Raw genomic sequence first — 26,256 nt, forward strand, 5'->3', positions numbered from 1 at the left:
AACATGTTTGCGCCAGCTTTAACTGTGACCTTCACCCAAATTATTTCACATTTCGGATCTCCGTCAATTTCCTTCGATACTATGGCACTTTTTATCACTATAAACATGCCTCCCCTTTCACTGTCCAGCCTGTCTCTCTGGTATACATTTCAATCTGAGTTTAGAATTTCATTACTGTTTACATCTGGTTTCAGCCTACTTTCTGTCCCTAGTACTATGAGGGCATTGTGACCGTTTATAAATGAGAGCAGTTCTGGGACCTTTCTATAGACGCTCCTGCAGTTTACTATTAGCACATTAATATTGTTATTTCCTGTTGCGTTTTGCCTACTACTACCTCGTCGCGTCTCAGGAGGCGTCTTGTCAGGCCTAGGGAGGGAATTCTCTAACCTAAAAAACCCACATGTGCACTCCACACGTACTCCGCTACCCTTGTAGCCGCTTCCTGCGTGTAGTGCACGCCTGACCTATTCAGGGAGACCATACATTTCTCCACCCGATAGCGGAGGTCGAGAAATTTGCACTCCAGATCGCAGAATCGTCTGAGCCTATGGTTTAAGCCTTCCACTTGGCTCCAAACCAGAGGACCATGATCGGTTCTGGGAACGATACTACAAATAGTTAGCTCAGATTCCACCCCATGAGCGAGGCTTTCCGCCTTCAACTCCGCCAACCGCCTGTGTGAACTGAGGATGACCTCTGAATCCAGCCGGCAGGAGTCATTGGTGCCGACATGAGTAACAATTTGCATTTGGGTGCACCTGGCTCTCTATCGCTCAGGGCCTCCTCCACATCTCGAATGAGGCCCCCCAGCAAGCAGACAGAGTGAATACTGGCCTTCTTCCCCGACCTTTCCGCTATTTCTGCAAGGGGCTCCATCACCCACCTAACATTAGAGCTCCCAATCACTAATAAATCCCTGCCCCCGTGTGCCTGCTCGAACCGTGCTGAAAGTTATCCCAAATGTCCACTCACAGGCAGAGCGGGCAATGCCACACGGCCAGCCCCCACATTGACCCTCCGCCTCGTGCGCCGCGAACGCCACTGAACCCACCACTCCCCTTGGGGGGAGGGTGGCCCAGCCGCGCCCGGTACCCGCGAAAATGTATCGACAACAGGGACCGTGGATGAAGCATGTAACACCTGGGGTGTATCATGCGACGCACCAGACTCCCCACTGCCGCTACACTCCGAGTCAGCAGCCTGAAGACGGCTGACTGCAGTCAGAAACATGTTCAACTGTTCGCCAACAGTGGCCAGCTCCTCCTGCGTCCTTACACAGCAGTCACACATCCTATCCATCCTAAGAAATCAACAATTTACTGTAGAGAGTTCAGTAATCAACTTTTAACTAGACTGCTAATTCACTAAAGGCGGCTTATAGCTGACCAAACTGTGGTTACTTGTTGAAAACAATGAAAATAAGCACTACCTGTCTCTGGATTGTATTCAAAACAAATACTAGCACTACAGCTGACTAAATGGACTCTCTCTGACTGTATTCAAAACAAACACGAAATCTATGGAACATTATTACTAGTACTCGAAAATTAAAGCTTCCTAAAAGCAAAAACACACAGAAAAGAAGTGACAAGTAAAAAAAATACAGTTGATACTTAAATTAACGTAGCTTGCTGCAAAGCAGATGGCAGTTGCGAACGTCGAAAATTTGTGCTGGACTGTGACTCAGACCCGGATTTACCAATTCATAAGAGTGGTTGTCTTAAACATTTCAGCCATCTGAACATGGTCTGTGACCAACACAAATTTCCAGCTTATTGCACGCTGCAATGCAGTGTCCCTCTTCCTTTACGCCCCTACTCGCAAATTATTTATTCCCGTAGGGGTTCAGATGATATTAGTGGCTCCGCACTGAAATAAATGTCAAAGAGCGGTCGCTCTCTGACAGAAATGTGTATATTTGAGTGGTGTCAATACTGTCAGACTTGTTATGCAGTTAAGGCAAGCGCTTATGAGGGTAGATCCGGGTCCGAGTCCAATTCCAGCACAAATTCTCTACTTTTGCCATTGCATTACCAAAATACCCTGTGCAGCTGTAAGTCACGAATTCCAACCCACATCTTCCGTTTCTGTCCACATATGCTGTTTTATGTAAATATCGATTATTTTGTATTGCTCACTTACAGATATGGTTTTAGATGTGCAACATTTCTCAGTCCATAAACTTTCTTTGCTTTTGTACATACTAATCTGTAGCCATTTTCTAGTATCTCAAGTGGCTCAATATACACGTCAAAAAATTCATATAGTCCGTGTTATTTGCTTTAGATTTCTTATAACTTTCTTCTAGAACAAGGTCATCAATTCCACAACGTTTCACCTTCACTTTATTGCTATGCCTCTGTTTTCTCCTAATGCTGTTCGGGGATTTTTCTCTCGTCATCAGTAACGTTTTATACAAGTTTATTCAGTTAATTCCTTCATCTGATTAGGAATTTTCTTATCTTAAAGTAAGTCATATGGAGTAAAACCTATGGTTTACTGCTGTAAACTGTTCAGTACATCTTCAAAGTGATTAATGTATCCATCCAGTTTGAATGATATTTACTACAGTAAGTCCTACACAACTGACCTATTCCATCACATACCTCTGACTTGAATTACATGATGAACCATGAACTGAAACTAGTACATGTATTATGTTTCTCTCATCAACAAAATTTTTCATGTTTTTGAAGCCAACTGACTCCCATTATCTGTAAGAATTACCTTAGGAACACCTACATTTTGAAAGTAATCTTCAGTGATGAGTATGATTTTATTGCTCATCACTTTTGCAAAATTATAGTATGAATCTATCAATATATATATATATATATATATATATATACAAAAAGATGATGTGACTTACCAAACAAAAGCGCTGGAAGGTCGATAGACACACAAACATACACACAAAATTGGCCCACTAGATGCCGCTGCCATAGGTCAAACGGGTATCAACTGCATTTTTTAAATTAGGAACCCCCATTTTTTATTACATATTCGGATTGTACGTAAATAAATATGAATATTTTAGTTGGACCACTTTTTTCGCTTTGTGATAGATGGCGCTGTAATAGTCACAAAGTATAAGTAAGTGGGATCACGTAACTTTCCGCCAGTTTGGACGGTATTTGCTTCGTGAGACATTACCCGTGTTAAAATAGACCGTTTACCAATTGCAGAAAAGGTCGATATCGTGTTGATGTATGGCTATTGTGATCAACATGCCCAACACATGTGTGCTATGTATGCTGCTCGGTATCCTGGACAACATCATCCAAGTGTCCGGACCGTTCGTAGGATAGTTATTTAAGGAAACAGGAAGTGTGCAGCCACATGTGAAACGTCAACCACGACCTACAACAAATGATGATGCGACAAGTGGAACATCAGCGACCTTCCCCTGGGCTCAGCAGCTGTTGTGGCTGAGCACCTGAAGAATAATTTGGAAAATATTCCGAGTAGATTTCCCCACCATATTATAGTTCTGGGTGGAGCTTTTAATTTGCCGGATATAGACTGGGAGACTCAAACGTTGATAACGGGTGGCAGGGAAAAAAAATCCAGTGATTTTTTTAAGTGCTTTATCTGAAAACTACCTTGAGCAGTTAAACAGAGAACCGACTTGTGGCGATAACATATTAGACCTTCTGGTGACAAACAGACCCGAACTATTTGAATCAGTTAATGCAGAACAGGGAATCAGCGATCATAAAGTGGTTACTGCATCGATGATTTCAGCCGTAAATAGAAATATTAAAAAAGGTAGGAAGATTTTTCTGTTTAGCAAAAGTGACAAAAAGCAGATTTCAGAGTACTTGATGGCTCAACACAAAAGTTTTGTCTCAAGTACAGATAGTGTTGAGGATCAGTGGACAAAGTTCAAAACCATCGTACAATATGCGTTAGATGAGTATGTGCCAAGCAAGATCGTAAGAGCAACCGTGGTACAACAACCGAGTTAGAAAACTGCTGCGGAAGGAAAGGGAGCTTGAGAGCAAACATAAACATAGCCACAGCCTTGCAGACAAACAAAAATTACACAAAGCAAAATGTAGTGTGAGGAGGGCTATGCGAGAGGCGTACAATGAATTCGAAAGTAAAGTTCTATGTACTGACTTGGCAGAAATTTTGTTCCTATGTCAAAGCGGCAGGTGGATCAAAACAAAATGTCCAGACACTCTGTGACCAAAATGGTGGGAAAAAGAGGATGACAAACTAAAGGCCGAAATACTAAATGTCTATTTCCAAATTTGTTTCACAGAGGAAGACTGCACTGTAGTTCCTTCTCTAGATTGTCGCACAGATGACAAAATGGTAGATAACGAAATAGATGATAGAGGGATAGAGAAACAATTAAAATCGCTCAAAAGAGGAAAGGCCGCTGGATCTGATGGGATACCAGTTCGATTTTACACAGAGTAAGCGAAGGAACTTGCCCCCCTTCTTGCAGCGGTGTACAGTAGGTCTATAGAAGAGCGGAGCATTCTGAAGGATTGGAAAAGGGCACAGGTCATCCCCGTTTTCGAGAAGGGACGTCGAACAGATGAGCAGAACTATAGATCTATATCTCTAACGTCGATCAGTGGCAGAATTTTGGAACAAGTATTATGTTCGAGTATAATGACTTTTCTGTAGACTAGAAATCTAGTCTGTAGGAATCAGCATGGGTTTCGAAAAAGGCGGTCGTGTGAAACACAGCTCGCGCTATTCGTCCACGAGACTCAGAGGGCCATAGACACGGGTTCACAGGTTGATGCCGTGTTTCTTGACTTCCTCAAGGCGTTTGACACAGTTCCCCACAGTCATTTAATGAACAAAGTAAGAGCATATGGACTATCAGACCAATTGCAAGATTGGATTGAAGAGTTCCTAGATAACAGAACGCAGCATGTCATTCTCAATGGAGAGAAGACTTTCGAAGTAAAAGTGATTTCAGGTGTGCCGCAGGGGAGTGTCATAGGACCGTTGCTATTCATAACATACATAAATGACCTGGTGGATGACATCGGAAGTTCACTGAGGCTTTTTGCAGATGATGCTGTGGTGTATCGAGAGGTTGCAACAATGAAAAATTGTACTGAAATGCAGGAGGATCTGCAGCGAATTGTCGCATTGGTGCAGGGAATAGCAATTGAATCTCAATATAGACAAGTGTAATGTGCTGCGAATACATAGAAAGATAGATCCCGTGTAAGTAGGCTGTTTAGTTTTTTTTATTGGTAACGCCGCCGCTATGTAGCGCTCTGTATGAAAATCACTGGCTGTGCCGTGTGCAGTCTGTGGCTGGTTGGCATTGTTGTAATACTCGCCATTGTAGTGTCGGGCAGCGGCAGCTGGATCCTAACAGCGCGTAGCGTTGCGCAGTTGGAGGTGAGCCGCCAGCAGTGGTGGACGTGGGGAGAGAGATGGCGGAGTTTTGTAATTTGTAAGACTGGATGTCATGAACTATCATATATTTTTTGACTATTAAGGTAAATACACTGTTTGTTCTCTATTAAAATCTTTCATTTGCTAACTATACCTATCAGTAGTTAGTGCCTTCCGTAGTTAGAATCTTTTATTTAGCTGGCAGTAGTGGTGCTCGCTGTATTGCAGTAGTTCGAGTAACGAAGATTTTTTCTGAGGTAAGTGATTTGTGAAAGGTATAGATTAATGCTAGTCAGGGCCATTCTTTCGTAGGGATTTTTGGAAGTCAGATTGCGTTGCGCTAAAGATATTGTGTGTCAGTTTAAGCACAGTCGTGTAAAATTTTTCTAAGAGGACGTTTCATATGTCGACCCTTAGCCAAGGATACCTCACTGGAATCTTCTGATTTTTTCTTGTAGTTTGTGTAGTTAGTGTAGCCTTTGTTTATTGCTAGCGCCTTATCATAGAGAGAATTTCCTTTGTAGTTGCAATCTTTCATTGTTGTACAGTAAAACAGTTGTGGCATGCATGTAGTTTTGCACAAAGTATTTCGCAGCTGCGCTTGCAATTAATAGATATTATTTTCAGTGATATGTTAATGTGTTCTCTTATTTTTGCTTTTCAAATTGTGTTTTTTTCTGCGTTGTCGTGTGAAATATTGTGACAATAATGGCGTGTGAAAAACGTAATACTAGGCTCCAAAGTAAACTGAGAAATGACAGTGAAGACGAAAGCAGTGTGTTAGCGCCACCATGTAATGAATCAACTAATGTTCAAAGTAGTAATTTGGTAATCGTGCATAGGGAAATGGAGCGGGTTGCAAATAATGGTGTAGGCAGTGAAACAATTAGTGAACAGGGAAGCATTATCGATCGATCGGTTGGCAACAGCTCGCCTCAGGATTCCGAAATGACAGGACACAATATTGCAAATACTGTAGATTCAGGTTTTGCGTCCTCACCGTTTTCTCAAATAAGTCAAGACACATTTTCTGTTTTTCAAACTGCGAATATTGCCGGTGCAAATGCATTGCCGAATAGGACTAAGGAACATGTTTCAGACACCAGTGCATTGTTATTACAATTAATATAACAAATGGGACAAAAGCTTCAAAAGTTAGATACAATGGAACAAAATCTTCAAAAGTTAGACACAATGGAACAAAATCAGAGACAAACACAGCAAAAGCTTCTAAAGTTAGAAACAATGGAACAAAATCTTCGAAAGTTAGACACAACGCTTGAACAAAATCAGAAACAAATGGGACAGAATCTTCAAAAGTTAGACACAATGGAACATAATCTTCAAAAGTTAGACACAATGGAACAAAATCTTCGGAAGTTAGACACCACACTTGAACAAACACGTGAAGATTTAACTACTGAGTTACATAACATTGAATCGAAATGCCAAAAAATCTGTAATGACGTAAAAACACAAATTTGTGAGCATTTTCAACCTATGTTTTCGCGGCATGAAAATGCATTACAGAATCACGAAGGAGCCATAAAAGAATTGCAAACTGTTGTTCGTGAAAATCACGACACCTTGCAAGCTAAAATGGACTCAGTTGCATCCAGCGATTCGGTTACGCAACTTGCAAGAACTCAGGAAAACTTAAAGGTCATAGTAGATTCGATTTCAACTCAAATGGACACTCTGAAACTTGGTTCAGAAAAACACACTGAGGAAATGTGTTCACTATCGGAGAAAGTAGCCGAACTTTCAGATCAGTTCACTAACTTATCTACAAAGGTAGATGATGATCTGAATGATACAGAAGAGTACGAACAAATTAGGAAATTCAAACAAAATCAGAATCAAATTAATACACAACACCAAAGAGAAATCCGGGAAGTGCAAGATCAGCTGACACAGGTAATACAAGAATTACGTATTTCAAAGGACAGTCGCGCTCCAACACGGGAAGAGGGACTTATAAATACAGAAAAGCCACAAAATAATAACACAGGGCATTTCGGAAATTGTGAAAGAAATTGGCAAGGTGCACCGAATTTTGAGATGGAACTGCCGACACGACGTAACAATGAACGATATGCTACCCGCCGACACGATGATATTGACTATAAGCTGTTCGTTACTACACTTAAATTCAAAACATTTAAGAATTCTGGCAACGACATTCATCCACAAGCGTGGCTCCATCAATTCTCTCATTGTTTTCCTCCCAACTGGTCACTAGAGCACAGATTAGAATTTATGTGTGGCTACTTAGAGAATGAACCAGCTGTAAGAATGCGATCGGTCATTCACGATTCCCACAGTGAAGGAGAATTTTACCATGCCTTCCTCTCAGCATATTGGTCCCAAGCCACACAAGACCGAGTAAAACATGGCATCATGATGATGAAACATTTTGAACAATCTGAATTTTCCAGTCTTGTGAAATATTTTGAATACATGTTGCAAAAGAATCAGTACCTGTCAAACCCATACAGCCCGTCAGAACTCATCCGCATTTGCTTAATCAAACTGCCTGAACATTTACGACAGATTATTTTAGCAGGACGATGCAAAGACGACATTGAAGCTTTTCAGGGACTGTTAAAAGAACTGGAAATTGACACTGACAATCGCGGTACGCGAAAACAAGAGCACAATAATTACAGGTCACATCTGTCACAATTCCGCGATGACAGAAATAATACACGACAAGGCTATTCTTAAAACGTAAATCGTGACCAAAACAGACACCACCCGTATGACAACCGTTAGCAGAGTAGTAATTATTACAGGGAAAGATCACCTCTCCGCGGTAATGACTATCACAGAGACAATCAGAGAAACAGACAATATGGAAACCAAAATAATTATTATCAAGGGAGACGGAATAACTTAAGACGCAACGGTCCAGCGCGCAGTTACGATTCAGGGAGAAATTCTCCACCACGTGACCGACAATAAAGAAACTATGGAATCTACCGACATGACGACACACGATATGATCGTAACGACAGACCTGAATTGCAGCAGAACTGGCGGGATTCAAACAGAGCAGGGCCCTCTCGACAAGGTGAATTTGTAGAAGTTAGGTCTCCAAATCCCATTAACGACTCGCGCCAACAAAGACACAATAGGCAATGACTCACACCGCTGGCAGCCACAAAACGTACGCATGAAACTGACGACGCAGCTGCCGTAGCTAGTAATTACGTAAAAATGGAAGACATTAGGGACATCTTACTCCAGGAACAGGACGTAAAACATAACAACATTGCATATCCTGTGATTCACATTACAGTAAATGACGTAAAATTTACGGCAGTACTTGACTCAGGCAGTCCCATTTCAGTAATTAGTGAAACAGCTTTTAGTAAATGCAGCAAATCGAAAGATTGTCCCACACTTCCGTTACGCAAGATTAAATTACAAGGTGCAGTCATTGGAAAAAGTGTAGATGTACGTCAACAAACCAACTTAGAATTCTTTTGTCAAAGCCACAGCTTCTCTATGAATTTTCTTATTGTTCCATTATTGTCGACGGAAATTATACTGGGAGTAGACTTTTTGAATGAATACAAAGCAATCTTAAACTTTCACGATGCTGAAATAAGTTTAGAGAAAGAAGGTGAGTCAATAGCTTTGAAATTTGAAGATTGGCTCTCAAACCATGACGAGAAAATTAATCGGCTTTACCTTCTGTTAGACAACAGTGCGGAATTTTCTACGGAACTAGACACTAACAATCACTCTGCAAGTACTGACAGGGATGATATCGACGGCATATTTGAAACTAATGAGTTAATTCAGAATAAAATTCAAAAAATTGAGAATTGTAATAACACTGATAGGCAGGACCTTTTTGAGATTTTACAAGCACATTCCACAGTTTTTACTCACAAAACAGGAACAATCAAGGGATTTCAATACCAATTTCGTGTTCGTGAGCATACTAAATTTTGTGTTAGACCATACGTAATTCCAGCACATTATAGGGACTGTGTTAGAATAGAAATACAATCTATGCTTGACGACGGCATTATTGAGCCTGCAGTAAGCTCATACAACAATCCATTACATGTTGTTGAGAAGAAAAATGGATCGATCAGGCTTGTCTTAGATTCGAGACAAATCAATACTATCATTATTCCTGAAACAGACAGGCCGCAAACGTTGGAAGAACTTCTTCAAAATTTTAATGGTGTAAAAGTGTTGTCTTCCATTGATCTCAGATCCAGCTTTTATCAGATCGAACTTCATCCAGAATGTAGAAAATACACAGCTTTCCTTTGTTTCGGCGTTTGTTATCAGTTTCGGAAACTTCCTTTTGGCTTGAACATTTCTTCGGCGGCATTCATTCGCGGGCTAAATTCCATATTACCTGTGTTCTTAAAACGTCACATCACCTTATATGTGGACGATATTCTGATAGCAGAAGCCTCATGGGAACAACATAATCGCATCCTCAACAGCGTGTTACGTATTTTTGCAGAATCTGGAATTACAGTTAACTTGGAAAAGTCTGAATTCGGTAGGACAAAGCTGAAGTTTTTGGGACATATTATTTCTTCTGAAGGCATCCAGCCGGATCCTGAAAAGTTAGAAGCAATCAGAGCCATTCCAGTTCCATCCACAAAAAAACAAGTCCGCAGTTTTCTAGGTCTCGTAAATTTTTACCGTCGTTTTCTGAATATGCAAATTCTAGTTACACCAAAACTTTGTTCTCTCACTGGAAAAAATACTATTTGGAACTGGGACGAACAAGCACAGTTGGAATTCAATTCTTTGAAAGAATCGTTACTTAACGCGCCAATACTAGCTCATCCAGATCTCTCACAAGATTTTTGCCTTAGCACAGATTCTTCTAAAGTCGGTCTTGGTGCCCATTTATTTCAAGAAGCCACAGAAAATGACATTACTGTTCAGAAAACCATTGCTTTTGCTAGCCGAGTGCTAACAAAATCTGAAAAAAATTATTCCGTTACTGAATTAGAAGCTTTAGCTATCGTTTGGGCATTTAACAAATTCCGTTTCTTTCTTTATGGTAAGCACGTAAAAGAATACAGTGACCATCGTGCATTACAATTTCTTATGTCTTCAAAATTAAATCATGACAGGTTAAAACTTTGGGCATTGTTTCTGCAAGAATTCCACTTCACAATAGTCTACATTCCCGGCAAGGAGAACATTGTTGCGGACGCACTGTCACGCGCACCGGCTGGGCTTGAGAAATGTAACACAGAAAGCAACCTCGAGAGAAATTTCAGTATTCTTTACATCCAGAAAGTCGCCTTTGAAAACTTCATCACCACATCGTTAAAGGACATTGCTCATGAACAAGATAAAGATCCGATTTGGAAAGACATCAAAAGTAAATGGCATGAAAAGACACACACACAGATACGGCATTATTATCTGGTTAGAAACAACATACTGTTCAAACGATGCACTGTTGATGACAAGCCTTGGGTACTTTGCATTCCAGACGATTTTGTTAATAAGCTCATTTGGTACATTCATTTCAGCTATGCACATTTTGGTCCACGAAAATGTTATCATATTCTTCGAACGACTTGTTATTTTAACAATATGGAAAAGAGAATTCGAAGAGTCTTGTCTATTTGTAAACTTTGTCAAAAGGCGAAACCATCTACTGTCTCTCATCGTGCTCCATTGTTTCCTATCATTCCTTCTAAATTAAAAGAATTTGCTGCTGTTGATCTCTTGGGACCGCTTGTCAGAACATCTAATGGATTTTCGTATGTTCTAGTCGCTGTTGAACTTACTTCAAAATTTGTTTCTTTCACTCCGTTACGTAAAGCCACTGGACGGTCTGTATCCAACGCCTTTGTTAGAAATTTCTTACATGAAGTTGGACACGTTAGTAAAGTAATTTCAGATAACGGACCGCAATTCAGATCTGCTGTTTGGTCACGCATGCTTCGTAACCATAAAATAAAACCTGTTTTTATTTCATTGTACTCACCACATTGTAACCCGTCTGAACGGATTATGAAAGAAGTCAATAAGCTTTGCAGACTTTATTGTCACAGAAAACATCAGCATTGGGACAGATATTTACACTTATTTCAAAACGTGCTGAATGAAATGCCTCATGATTTCACTACTTTACCACCTGTTCTTGTACTGAAGAATAAAGAACCACCAAACAGAATCAGAGAGCTTGTACCTTTTCCGAATACACGTAAACTTCGACACAAAGACATAATTGATTTGGCTATTAAAAATATAAATTCTGCTGCAGACAAAAGGAAAAAATTACACAGTAAAGCAAATGCAAAGAAATTATATATTGGTCAGAAAGTTCTCATTAAAGCTCATCCATTGTCACATAAGAAGAAACACTTGAGTCACAAATTCTTTCTAGTTTACAATGGACCTTACAGAATCCGACGTATACCACATGATAATTGCGTTGAAGTTGAAACTCTGCGTACTAGGAAGAGTAAAGGTTTACACCACATTTCACATGTAAAACCGTTTATTGAAAGATAATCTGCTTTTTAACTTGGTATTTGCCATATAACTTTTCACTTCACATTACTAGTATGCTTTGTCAGACTTATAATCTCTTAACATGCAGCAATATTTAAGTTAAATATCCAATCAAGAACCAAGAGAACTTATCTAAACAGAAATTACGAATGCATTGTTACAGTGAACAAATGACACAGTGTCATTGTGTGTGTGTACATTCTTGCTTGTTAGTCGCACGATTATGTAACGACCATAAGGCTGACATAATTAGAACATTTACCAGTACTACTAATGAGATTTTAATGCAACATTTTGGTTTACTTGCAAATACATTCTGGATTTAAAGTACTTTCTGTGAGATACCAGATGACACAGTGGTTAGTATATGTGACAGCTACACGATTTTATCACGACGCCACTAATGAGTGACAATTTACAATGTTGCTTTTGTGGTGTATCTGTTTTATATCTGCAGTTTTTCTGAATAATTCTGGAAAGTAAAACATGTTTTACTAGTAACTTTTGTGGTATAGCTACAATGAGACAGCCTTTTCTGTAGCACAACAATACGTTACAGTACAGTACTTACTTCATCACAGCAATAAGCGTAGTAACTATGATATCTATACGCAAAGCATTTCACTTTTGTTTATCATGAGGTAAGTACATTGACTTCTTCAGAACTTAGCTTTCGGAGGACAATAACTACGACACTTCCACAGAGATTGTCTTATATCAAGACGCACATTTAGCGCTACAGGACACGCATTTAACTATTTATTTTTCAACATATTTGAATTACAAAGAAAGTTTTCTGTGATACATTTCATTCCATTGCTGTAATCTGTAACACCTGAGGATATAATTACATTAATCCTCAGGGGGGTACACGCCTACTTTGTGTACCATGTCTATGGCAAGCACAAGGAGCCCTAGCTAATATGGTATTTGCTTATACAACTTTACACATCGGTACCATATTTCTCTAACACATTAATTACACAGCTATCTGATCATTTAACTGGGAGAGACAAACATTCATTTTACTACATCAGTGAGAGATGTTTACGTAATTACACAGTTGGATAACTTCACACTTATGAAATTGTATTTTGTCTGTACTTTATGAACTGTTCATATTTTTTCGGAACCATTGTGATACTATGAGAGCTTTGTATGACATATTTGGTATGGGATCATGATTTTTAAAGTACGTTTGAGGTAGATGACACTTTTGACATGAGCAGAGCATTTTTTTAGGTTTTGAAATTATTGGAGGAAGCTACGACGATTTTGAGAATTGACTGAGGTGTTATGATGTTATTTTTACGACGACGATGTGTATTATGCTGCTGAGGTATGTGTAAGCTGATCCTATATGAGTTATTTGGTTATGCTACGTATCTGTTATGATGAAATATTGAAGAAGTGTCGACGAATAAGGTAAGGAATAATGAGTAGTGGTTACGGACTCTGGTTTGTGAAAAAGGTTGTTGGAAACCAGGAATCGTACTTTAAGAGTTATGAAAACTATGTATATGCGTGAATGTATCACTATGCTGTCCAAAATTTTCGAACACTATTATTTTTAAATGATTTTATTTCTACAGATTTGTAACGCAAATTCTTGACCTGTGAATTTTTTTTATATGAGACTGCCACTGTAGTGGAAACTGGTGTCGTAAATATTTCGGTAAGATAATTAAGTGACCACCTGCACGTAATGCGTCGTGGGCACCCAGCTGCGCGACAACCACCTGACAAAAGAAAGCCATTAGTTTGTGCCTTTCAGAGGCACAGGTAAAAAAAAAAGGGAGGCCATTATCCTCGCTATTGACATTCCTTTGTAGAAAGCACCGCAAATACGATACGCTCATTACTGAGAAAGATACTTACATCTGACACCTGATTATAACAAACGTCTTTCTACGAGAGTTGAGAGAATTCTACTAACTTATGAAATGTCACATGACTATTGAATGATATTTTTATGCTTTGTCCATAGTTGCTTATTCCATTTGATATCTAGTTTCCAGCTGTGTTGCAGCATTGGGTTTATAAAATAAAATTAAATGCATTTGCTAATGTGAACACTTTCTTCGACAGGTCTATTAAATAATTATTTTATGATCCACATTCTGCGAAAAAGGAGCTCTTGGAATGGAAAGAGCAATAAGAAGCGACTAATAACAGTAACTGTATATATAATTTTCTTTTCAAGTACTTGGTAATTTATTTCACTGAATAAGTAGTGGTGCACCATTTTAATTATATAGACATTAAGATGTGAATATACATTTCCCTTATCTGCATTGTTGTCTTTAACGTAATATTTTTTCTGCTTGAGCTTTGTCATGTTTAGGTATAATTTATAGCATTTGCTGCTGCTGCTATGTGCCAGGCATAGTGCTACTGAATGTCACTTTGTATTACTAGGTTAAGCCAATTTTATTACTGATTTATTTTTTTTGTTTGCTGCGCATTGCCTTATATTAGTTGTAATATTGCTGCCTTTTTTTGGCAATTTCCATTTCTTAACATTGCTGTTTGTGTAAATTGTTTTGTGCTGCTGCATTGCGTCGTCCCTTAGTTAAGCATCTGAGCTCAGTAGATTTAAGTTAGCTTAAGAAGGGGTAGCCTATATAGGAGAATGAGTTGCGATGAATTTGAAGAAATGCACTGAGAGGTTATATGAGAAAAGCACAGAAAGCAGGTATAGATAGGACTTTTTGGAAATAATGAAGAACGAAGGGAGATCTCTGAGAAGTAAAGAAAGTTTTGTTTGCAAAATACTGCAGTAAAACAAACCCTGTCCTTTCCTTGTGTTATCCCACTATGTGTTTGTGTACCCTTGTGTATTTGTTTTCTTCCTGTCTCTGTATGCTGTTTCATAGAATTTTTTCTTTTCTAATATTAAGCTACATTCACTATGATGAGGAATACTGTTATCCTCAAATATAATTTGCGTTAATAACATGTTATTTACTTCATAAAGATGTTTACACATTATTTATTCTGTTTTGTTCTAATGCTCATGTGTGAGGTTGATGTTTCAAAAGTTACTCTGATCTTTTATGTATGTACTTATGTCGTAATTTTTGTAACACTGATGTATTTGCTATTTCGATTCTTTTGTAAAGCCTATACTACTGCAAATGTTATCTGTATTGTTATGTTATTTAAAGATGTATTTTGTACCTTTGTTATTGTATTCTCATGTTATAAAATTGTAATTGACACCAGTTCATCAAATTAAGTAACTTGTAAATTACATTTCACTGCACACGTTTCTGTTGGTCATAGTATATGGACAATATGTGAGAAGTAGGGACTGATAGTGTTTGCACGTGTGTTAATAACTCAGTAAGGGACTGGATAACAGCATTGCTGGTTCTAAGGACATTTCAAAAACAATTTTTCTGAGTGCGCAAGTGGTGGTTATGGACTTGTTATATTTTCCGCAAGACTCTTCAATGGTGATTGTGCGCCTGCACAGTCAAACAGATGGCTGCTGGCCATCTCTACAAGGACTACAGTGGGTCTACACCTTTGATGACCCACCAATACCATTATTTATACAAGGACTGCAATGGGTCTGCACCTCTGGTGGCCCACCAATACCGTAATCTCTACCAGCACTACAGTGGGTCTGCTCTGTGATGACCTACCTACCGATAGTCTTCAATGTCGACTGACTCTGTTGTGGCCCATTACCTGTCTGCATGTCAAGAGTCAGCACTGTCTTTCGTTGGAAGGACAACACTACTTCTTCAAGACTGCTTAGAAATCCACTACTTCCAAGTGCAATTTCTTTTATTGCTCAGACTTTGAAAAAGAAACACTGGATTTTTTACTGTGATGAATGATCAGGACTGTCTATATGGACTGTGAGAAAATTTTAGCTTTTGACCAACATTGTATCGATAAGTGTGTGCATTTCATTTCTTTGTTATTGTAATTATGAAAAAATTTTCAAATCTGTATTGGCCACTGCCCAAAACAACTTGTAAATTTTTTTGTGGGGAGCATGAGGGCTATGTAAGTAGGCTGTTTAGTTTTTTTTTATTGGTAACGCCGCCGCTATGTAGCGCTCTGTATGAAAATCACTGGCTGTGCCGTGTGCAGTCTGTGGCTGGTTGGCATTGTTGTAATACTCGCCATTGTAGTGTCGGGCAGCGGCAGCTGGATCCTAACAGCGCGTAGCGTTGCGCAGTTGGAGGTGAGCCGCCAGCAGTGGTGGACGTGGGGAGAGAGATGGCGGAGTTTTGTAATTTGTAAGACTGGATGTCATGAACTATCACATATTTTTTGACTATTAAGGTAAATACACTGTTTGTTCTCTATTAAAATCTTTCATTTGCTAACTATACCTATCAGTAGTTAGTGCCTTCCGTAGTTAGAATCTTTTATTTAGCTGGCAGTAGTGGTGCTCGCTGTATTGCAGTAGTTCGAGTAACGAAGATTTTTTCTGAGGTAAGTGATTTGTGAAAGGTATAGATTAATGCTAGTCAGGGCCATTCTTTCGTAGGGATTTTTGGAAGTCAGATTGCGTTGCGCTGAAGATATTGTGTGTCAGTTTAAGCACAGTCGTGTAAAATTTTTCTAAGGGGACATTTCACCCGTATCATTTAGCTACAAAATAGCAGGTCAGCAACTGGAAGCAGTTAATTCCTTAAATTATCTGGGAGTACGCATTAGGAGTGATTTAAAATGGACTGATCATATAAAGTTGATCTTCAGTAAAGTAGATGCCAGACTGAGATTCATTGGAAGAATCCTAAGGAAATGCAATCCGAAAACATAGGAAGTAGGTTACAGTACACTTGTTCACCCACTGCTTGAATACTGCTCAACAGTGTGGGATCCGTACCAGATAGGGTTGATGGAAGAGATAGAGAAGATCCAACAGAGAGCAGCGGGCTTAGTTACAGGATCATTTAGTAATCGCGAAAGCGTTATGGAGATGATAGATGAACTCCAGTGGAAGACTCTGCAAGAGAGACGCTCAGTAGCTCGGTACGGGCTTTTGTTAAAGTTTCGAGAACATACCTTCACCGAGGAGTCAAGGAGTATATTGCTCCCTCCTACGTATATCTCGCGAAGAGACCATGAGGATAAAATCAGAGAGATTAGAGGCCACACAGAAGCATACCGACAATCCTTCTTCCCATGAACAATACGAGACTGGAATAGAAGGGAGAACGGATAGAGGTACTAAGCGTACCCTCCGCCATACACTGCCAGGTGGCTTGCCGAGTATGGATGCAGATGTAGATGTAGACCTTGGCGGGTTAACGTATGGTCCGGCATTATTGGAGGAAGGATAATTGGCCCCCATTTTATCGACGGCAATCTAAATGGTGCAATGTATGCTGATTTCCTACGTAATGTTCTACCGATGTTACTACAAGATGTTTCACTGCATGACAGAATTGCGATGTACTTCCAACATGATGGAAGTTTAGCACATAGCTCGCGTGTGGTTGAAGTGGTATTGAATGGTATATTTCATGGCAGGTGGATTGGTCGCCGAAGCACCATGCCACAGCCTGCATGTTCACAGGATCTGATGTCCCCAGTTTTCTTTCTGTGGGGAAAGTTGAAGGGTATTTGCTATTGTGATCCATTGACAATGCCTGACAACATGCGTCAGCACATTGTCAATGTATGTGCAAACATTACGGAAGGCGAACTACTCGCTGTTGAGAGGAATGTCGCTACACGTATTGCCAAATGCATTGAGGTCGACAGACATAATTTTGAGTATTTATTGCATTATTGTGGTATTTACAGGCAATCAGCATACGTTCTCAGAAATGATAAGTTCACAAAGGTACATGTATCACATTGGAACAACCGAAATAAAATGTGCAAACGTACCTACGTTTCGTATTTTAATTTAAAAAACCTACCTCTTACCAACAGTTTGTCTAAAATTGTGAGTCATATGTTTGTGACTATTGCAGTGCCATCTATCACAAAGCGAAAAAAGTGGTCCAACTAAAACATTATTATTTCTTTACATACTACACGAATATATAATGAAAATGGGGGTTCCTATCATTAAAAAAAAACCAGTTGATATCCGTTTTACCTACGGCAGCGCCATCTAGTGGGCCAACCATAGCGCTGTCTGGTTTCCCCCTTCAAGCTAGACAAGTTTCGTTCTTTGTAGTTTTTTCGTTTGACACTTATTTCGTGAGATATTTGGCCAAGGCACGACCAATAGACCACCCTGTATATGTCTGCTCTTTTGGAGCTATGCCCTGTAAATGTCCTTTTCAGGTTTGATTGCTTACTTTTGCACATTGGCACCTGTTACAGGTAGCTAATTACTTTTTAACTTTCTTAGCAATGCTGTAGAAATACACTCCTGGAAATTGAAATAAGAACACCGTGAATTCATTTTCCCAGGAAGGGGAAACTTTATTCACACATTCCTGGGGTCAGATACATCACATGATCACACTGACAGAACCACAGGCACATAGACACAGGGAACAGAGCATGCACAATGTCGGCACTAGTACAGTGTATATCCACCTTTTGCAGCAATGCATGCTGCTAGTCTCCCATGGAGACGATCGTAGAGATGCTGGATGTAGTCCTGCGGAACGGCTTGCCATGCCATTTCCACCTGGCGCCTCAGTTGGACCAGCGTTCGTGCTGGACGTGCAGACCACGTGAGACGACGCTTCATCCACTCCCAAACATGCTCAATGGGGGACAGATCCGGAGATCTTGCTGGCCAGGGTAGTTGACTTACACCTTCTAGAGCACGTTGGGTGGCACGGGATACATGAGGACGTGCATTGTCTTGTTGGAACAGCAAGTTCCCTTGCCGGTCTAGGAATGGTAGAACGATGGGTTCGATGACGGTTTGGATGTACCGTGCACTATTCAGTGTCCCCTCAACGATCACCAGAGGTGTACGGCCAGTGTAGGAGATCGCTCCCCACACCATGATGCAAGGTGTTGGCCCTGTGTGCCTCGGTTGTATGCAGTCATGATTGTGGCGCTCACCTGCACGGCGCCAAACACGCATACGACCATCATTGGCACCAAGGCAGAAGCGACTCTCATCGCTGAAGACGACACGTCTCCATTCGTCCCTCCATTCACGCCTGTCGCGACACCAGTGGAGGCGGGCTGCACGATGTTGGGGCGTGAGCGGAAGACGGCCTAACGGTGTGCGGGACCGTAGCCCAGCTTCATGGAGACGGTTGCGAATGGTCCTCGCTGATACCCCAGGAGCAACAGTGTCCTTAATTTGCTGGGAAGTGGCGGTGCGGTCCCCTACGGCACTGCGTAGGATCCTACGGTCTTGGCGTGCATCCGTGCGTTGCTGCGGTCCGGTCCCAGGTCGACGGGCACGTGCACCTTCCGCCAACCACTGGCGACAACATCGATGTACTGTGGAGACCTCAGGCCCCACGTGTTGAGCAATTCGGCAGTACATCCACCCAGCCTCCCTCATGCCCACTATACACCCTCGCTCAAAGTCCGTCAACTGCACATACGGTTCACGTCCACGCTGTCACGGCATGCTACCAGTGTTAAAGACTGCGATGGAGCTCTGTATGCCACGGCAAACTGGCTGACACTGACGGCAGCAGTGCACAAATGCTGCGCAACTAGCGCCATTCGACGGCCAACACCGCGGTTCCTGGTGTGTCCGCTGTGCCGTGCGTGTGATCATTGCTTGTACAGCCCTCTCGCAGTGTCCGGAGCAAGTATGGTGGGTCTGACACACCGGTGTCAATGTGTTCTTTTTTCCATTTCCAGGAGTGTATATATTTTCCTGGATCTTTTGAACACATTTTAATGACCCATATATCTAAAAAAAACTTTTATATGTGCATTTTACAAGAGTAACAGCGTGTTACTCTGGCTGATAAACTTTCCAGCTGTGACTATGTGAGCTATGCCATCGAAATTCTCTTAAATACCTGATAATACTTCTGAACTTTTTCATACTCCTTTCCTAAAGAGCTTTTCTCTAGTTTCCAGTTTTCATCATGACTGTTATTCCTTATAACTTGATTACAAATTCTTCTAATCCCTTTTTCGTGTTTTACTCCTATCATGTACATAATTCTGAAACTTTTCTCTCCATCCCCATTACCATTCACACCTTCAATCCCTCCCCCCCCCCCCCCATGCCAATTCAGATAAACCATCTTCCATTTTCATTTTCCTTCCATTTTATGTATTTTACTGTATAATGAAACTGTTGCAGGTAGACTGCCACCTTGTCATTCTACTGTTATATATCTTACACTCCTGGATATAACATAGAGTTGAAAATAATTGCTGAATTCCACAAACCCCAAAAAATGGCCAGAATTTCCTTGTCAGTAACTATGTAATTCTTTTCAGGTTTTTAAAGTATTCAGCCTGCAAAGTAATTGAGTTGTGTTCTGTTTCCCGAACAACTATCTTCTCTTGGCATAGGTGTACTACTGATCTGTAATGACTACTGCCTGCCATCAAACAAAATGGTAATGAAAGATCAAAAGATCAGATTTGTGCAGTATTTCACTTTTACAATGTTGCTCCATTATCGCATTGAAAGCTACCTGACAGTCCTAATTCCACACCCATACTGTATTTTTATGTAAAAGCTTGTTCAAATGTGTCATATCCAAGCCCTGCGTTTTTACATTTTCTATAAAAATTAGATAATCGAAAAGACAATTCTTTGTTTGATCTTCATTTTGAAAATTTTACTATGGCTAAGATTTTATCACTCTCAGGCAAAATTCACTCTTCAGTAATGCTGTGCCCATCAAAATTTGTTAGTCTCATAGTACATTTACATTTTTCTAGTTGTAATGTGTTTCCCCCCTTCTTAATTTCTTTCCAACTTAGCTTCAGTTTGGAATACTCTGTTATCATTTACCAAAATGTCATACACAGTTTTGGAAAAAAATTCACTTTATAAAACAAAGTGCAATGCCTGAATAAATTCTGCCCCAGAAATGTTTAAGTCTAATGGTAATACACAGTATTGAAAACATCTCCAATTACATGAGAATGCAAAGGATTTTCTTGAATCAAATTTTAATGCACAATTTGATGGAAATCGAAACTAGTCATATATTTAATATCTTCCAATTTATTTAATAATTCATGTCTCTTTTCTGAGTGATTTGTTTTCCCCTCCAAAAATTTATTTTAGTGTCTGGAGTATGAAACAAGTCTTTCTCCTTCACACATTTTTGAGACTACTGCTAACAGGTAACCGAACCAATTACAACTTCTCTCTATTATTTTCTTCTGCAGTTCATCTTCCTTTTACAGATTGGTACACCTTAAGGATTGATCAAGAATAGATCATGTGGTCTCAGCTTCAGCTTACATTGGTAATTCCTCAATCTCCCTAGTTTTTCATCAAAGATGTCACAATAATCTTACAAAAAATTTCCTTTATGTACCTAGGCCACCTCCCATCTAAAGCAAGTCATGTTCATTGTGCAATTTATTTTACCAATAAGTGTAGTATGTGACCGACTGTTATTGGCTCTTGTATTCTGATCCTTGTGTGGAAGAAGGAATAATTAATCATTTTGAAAGTGAAGTTAACAGAGGATAGTGACATCCTATTGCTTTTGATGCCTCAGGGTTCATATACACAACACATTTCTGCAGAAAAATCTCTCGAGGCGATAAAATTACTCTAGGATATATTAATTTTCTACAAGGTTGAGATGTACTGTCCCTAATAGGGACCTAGTACTTTCGTCTATGAGAAGGCTATGGGACTGAGACAAAAAGCTTTGTGTATATGTAAGCTTTTCTCTTTGTGGAAGGTTATTAAATGCTTTGGAGTCACCAGAAGAAATACTTCTGTCCACTTGAAACAATGCCACCTTGTTGACATTGGTTGAAACTACACTGCCAGAACTTCTAGAACTTTCCAATTCACTCATGAGTTATTGTTGCAACAATGCATATGGAGTGCATAAACTGATAACATTTACAAATCAGTAGGACATGCAGTTCTGCTGTACCACCATGCAGGAAAACCCATTTTAGTACATGGTGTAGTTTTCATGGATGGCGATTCAGGCGCTGACTCTGGCTTCCAATCGATCAGAAAAAGACAAATACCGCCCTGAGATGCATTATCCCACACCTGCTCAATCTTTTCACATACTTCCATAAGAGTTGTTGGTTGATTAGTCACACGAGTCACTAGTAGTAGGGTGCTGGCGATATGAGTGCAGTTTGTTAATGTGGGTTGCATACATTCTGGGGTAATCATACAATCAGGGCAAACTGGATTGATTTGTGACATCAACCTATTGTTACACCAGTTGATTTATGAACCCCAGGAAGTCGATTTATGACCCCCTGGAGATAATCAGTCCTGAGAAATGCTGACTCTTCCCCCTCCTCCTCTCCCACCCCTTGGGGAATTCCCAAACCCTCCCACCTCCCTCTCACCGATGCAGGCACACTTTTGATATCAAATTAATCGACTAATTAATGAAAGTGATCAATCGATTACCCCCTCCTGCTGCTCCCCTCCCCTTCCCCACTTCTCACCAGAAAAAATTGGCGGGAATACCGCTCAGCCTGTGCAGAGCTGTTGATGTGGAAGGTGCAAGTATTATCATGTCCATGAAGTAAATCTCCTAATTATGTAATTACACTGCTGCAGATTGGAGGCATCGTTTAATTGGAAAATTTCCTTGTGTGTGTTCATATTGAAGTGCAGGGATCGACTGAGGTAGCACATAGTGTCATTACCAGTGGATGTCCCACCCATCACCCCCTCCCTGCCCAGCCCTCCCAGAAAAAATCGGCGGTAAAAATCGCTGAGCTGCTGGACTGGAAGGATACCATGACAGGAAATTCAGCTACATTGCAGAGGGTATAATAATATATTGTTTATTTATAAAATGCAATTTGGAGGGATTGTGTTTCCCTTTTATTTTGCGAGAAAATCTCATCATTCTCTACAGGTTTATAAGATGCAGGTCTAGTAAAATACATCGAAAAGAAGTAATTAAACGCTCATTCTCTGTTAAGTTATTGGACTGTATATTTATTACCTTGTCCAGCGACTTCATGTCCTAATTACATAAATAAACCACTGCAGTTTGGAGGTGTTCGCCTGTTGGAAGATTTTTGTGTGTGTGTTCACCTTGACATGCAGGGATCGACTGAGCTAGTGCACAGTGCCACCACCAGACGATGTCTCACCCCCACACTACATGTCACTACCCTCCCCACATCTCCCAGAAAAAACTGGTAGGAAAAATCGCTGAGCCACAGGCTAAGCATCTCATGACACGAAATTCAAATCAGTATCAATAATATATGGATCCATATTCTTCATTTAATAAGTTTCTGGGAGACAGGGCTCCCCCAAGTAGGTAGGGCTCATGTCTGGACCCCCACCTCCGTTTCCCCTAATACAATAACTGTAAGCAACAAGGATTGGAATGAAGTGCAGTATAGTGGCCGCCATTTGGAGTTTCTCGCACGTGTGTCTGTCGCCCAGACGCTGCCAGATAGATCGAAAACCGCCCAACGTCTTAATTACAGATCAAGGTACTAAATACCACCGAACATGGACTGGATATCGGCCTCCTTTGACCTCGTGGTCCCAAACAAAGCATCAAGTGGCGACATTTTGTTGATCGGGAAATTCCAGACTCACTTCCTGTCTCTGTCTCTCTCAAGAGAGAATGTGTATGTGGACCAAAGTCTCATAAAACGTGCAGATGGAAGTTTTCATCTCTCCTTAGAATGCTGTATCCCTGTTGGACAATGCTGAGGACAGTGGAAGAACAGACGCATTTTCGACATCAAAAACCGAGAGAGTCAATTTGCGCTACCCTATCAAATTAATTGTTTAACAATTTGTGGCAGTCAGGCAGATCGTTTAAAACACTCACCACCACCTTACACTGATACTTCTTTGTAATAAAAACATTTATCAGTGTCTGAGAATCACACACAAACATTTTGCAAATCAAGTAAGTTAATTTCCCCCACAAATAGATCGTAGTGATAAATATATGTGAGGTTTGTATGCACCGATGTTTGACAACGCAAGCACGCTCCTCCACCACAAAGATTCCACTAAAAATGCCTGGTGAAAAAATCTTACCGATCACACAAAATGGCAATTACGAAGAGCATACCATCCATCGACTACTGAGAGCCGCGGTCGCACCACTGGCTGGCACCATGCGTCGTTCGCGGGCTCCAGTCAGGAGAGACTTCAAAACGCATTGGCAGCTGCACGCCCATCCCCAACATCCACACACTGGCCCTACGAAATACTCAGAGGTCGGAGAGACTGTCACCAGGCAGTTAACGGATCAGATTACATGGGGGAATAATCGTCCAATGCAAACACACATCACGTTGAATTTTTCACGCAACAGGCACATCTGCTTCTGTTGCCACTCACCCAGCATATTGGTCACTTCCCTAGTCAGTCATCCAGAGAGGGTCGCCGCTGGGACTTGTCCCTGTGGCCATGGGTGAGAATCAACAGGTCAAATCATTTTTTGTAGCTAACAGCTCATCACAGGCTAAGGTACTCTGTGACTTCTGATCGACCGAAGCCTTGTGCACACTTATGACACTGGCAGTGGCACATTGCAGGACAAGCAGGCATGGCTTCGACATATAGTTCTAATTGCAATTCCACCCTAACATAGACTCTCTCCAGTTTAAAAAATCAATTTCACCCAATCCGAGACAGGGTTGTTGTTGACCACACACATCGAATCTCTCATGTGAAGTGTATGCTTCTCCCTTTTATACGAGTTATTTTCGAAGAAAGAAGAAATCTGGGTACACACGCGTTTTTCACATCGCTGAAGTATCGTTACTTGTTGTGAAAATCCGATAAAGTATGGCACAAGGTATATTTCCTCTAAGTATTCTCTCACCAGGTAAAAAAATCTCTTCTACTTAGCTTAATATCTGTTATGTCGCGCATTACGCGGTTAGAATATTAAACTCATTTTTTGCTCAAGACCGAGTGCTTAGGTCTACCTCTGTCATAGGGTGCTTCCTCACTTTCAAACTCCCTTAAAGTAACCACATGCTTCGTGACTTACGAAGTCTCTTAAGATAACAATACCGAGAAATAGTAAATATCAGGTTAATACTACATTTCACTTTATAAATTCGGTAATAGAGCTGATTTATTTGATAGTCTTCTCTCCCTGTGTAGATGGGAGGCTGAAATATCGGTAAAAGATATCGCTGCAACGAAAAAACGCCTGATTACTGCTCCAACTCTCGAACCATATCCATGGCACTATAGCACTCACTTCCACTCATGCAACAGTAGATCACTGGTACCAAATTGATAGGCTAATTAATTAAATTAATCATGAGAGTTACTTTGCATGACAAGTAATTTTTTCCAGTAGTAAGATCAATTCGCCAGCTAGCTCAAATGGGAATCCCCAGAGGGAAGGTGATGTTCTTTTTGAGGAACATAGTTGAGAACAAACATTTGAAGATGGCCACGAAAGGATTCTACTACTGCCAACATACATTTTGCATAAGGACCACATTGATAGGATACAAGAAGCTAGCGCTCATAAGAGGCACATAGGGAGTCTTTTTTCCTTACTCTATTTGCGAAAGGAATAGAAAAGGGAATGACTAGTATTGGTAAGGGTAGCTTCCACCACACTTCATGCGACAGCTTGTGAAGTAAATACATAGATGTAAATGTGTATTTAGTCTACCTAGTGAGATGTCGCTCCATCCATTTACAGGCGCACAAAACTCACAGAAGAATTTTGTCTCTTATTTATTAAGAAAACAAAAGATGGAACTTCTGTCACTGATTGTCTCACAGTAAACATCTTCATATTAGGTCCTAATTTTCTCACTTCATCACTTTGCGAGACAGATGTTTGCCTGCAACACATAGAAGAAGCGGTATATAGCTCAACTCTCAACTGCTGTTTCATCAGAGTATCGTTTACCTGCCATGTCCTACCGGATCTTTCAGTCTTCGACATATAGCATTTGAATCCACATAATTTATACGAGTAAGAGATCTCCCCTGCCAAATGAAAGACCTTTACTAATTCTCTCGAAATCCCATGACTTTCTGACAGCACTGTTTCATTAGTTGGAGGGTTATTACAACGGGAAAGAATGGCACACTAATGTACAGGAGGCACAACCATGTGGAGTATATGCGGATTGCACAAAGAAATTCAAAAGCGTAATTCCTATAATTCAGCGATATCAGTTGACAGTCTATACATATCATCCTCTACATGTCCTGATCTCCTTTACCATATTCCTATGATTATTACGTTAGAAATATGACAGTCTAATGGTGTCAGAGACTTCGCCGATAGCACAGTCTCTCTCCCTCCTCCCCCC

Source organism: Schistocerca gregaria, chromosome 3, assembly GCF_023897955.1.
Source record: "Schistocerca gregaria isolate iqSchGreg1 chromosome 3, iqSchGreg1.2, whole genome shotgun sequence".
NCBI lineage: Eukaryota > Metazoa > Arthropoda > Insecta > Orthoptera > Acrididae > Schistocerca > Schistocerca gregaria.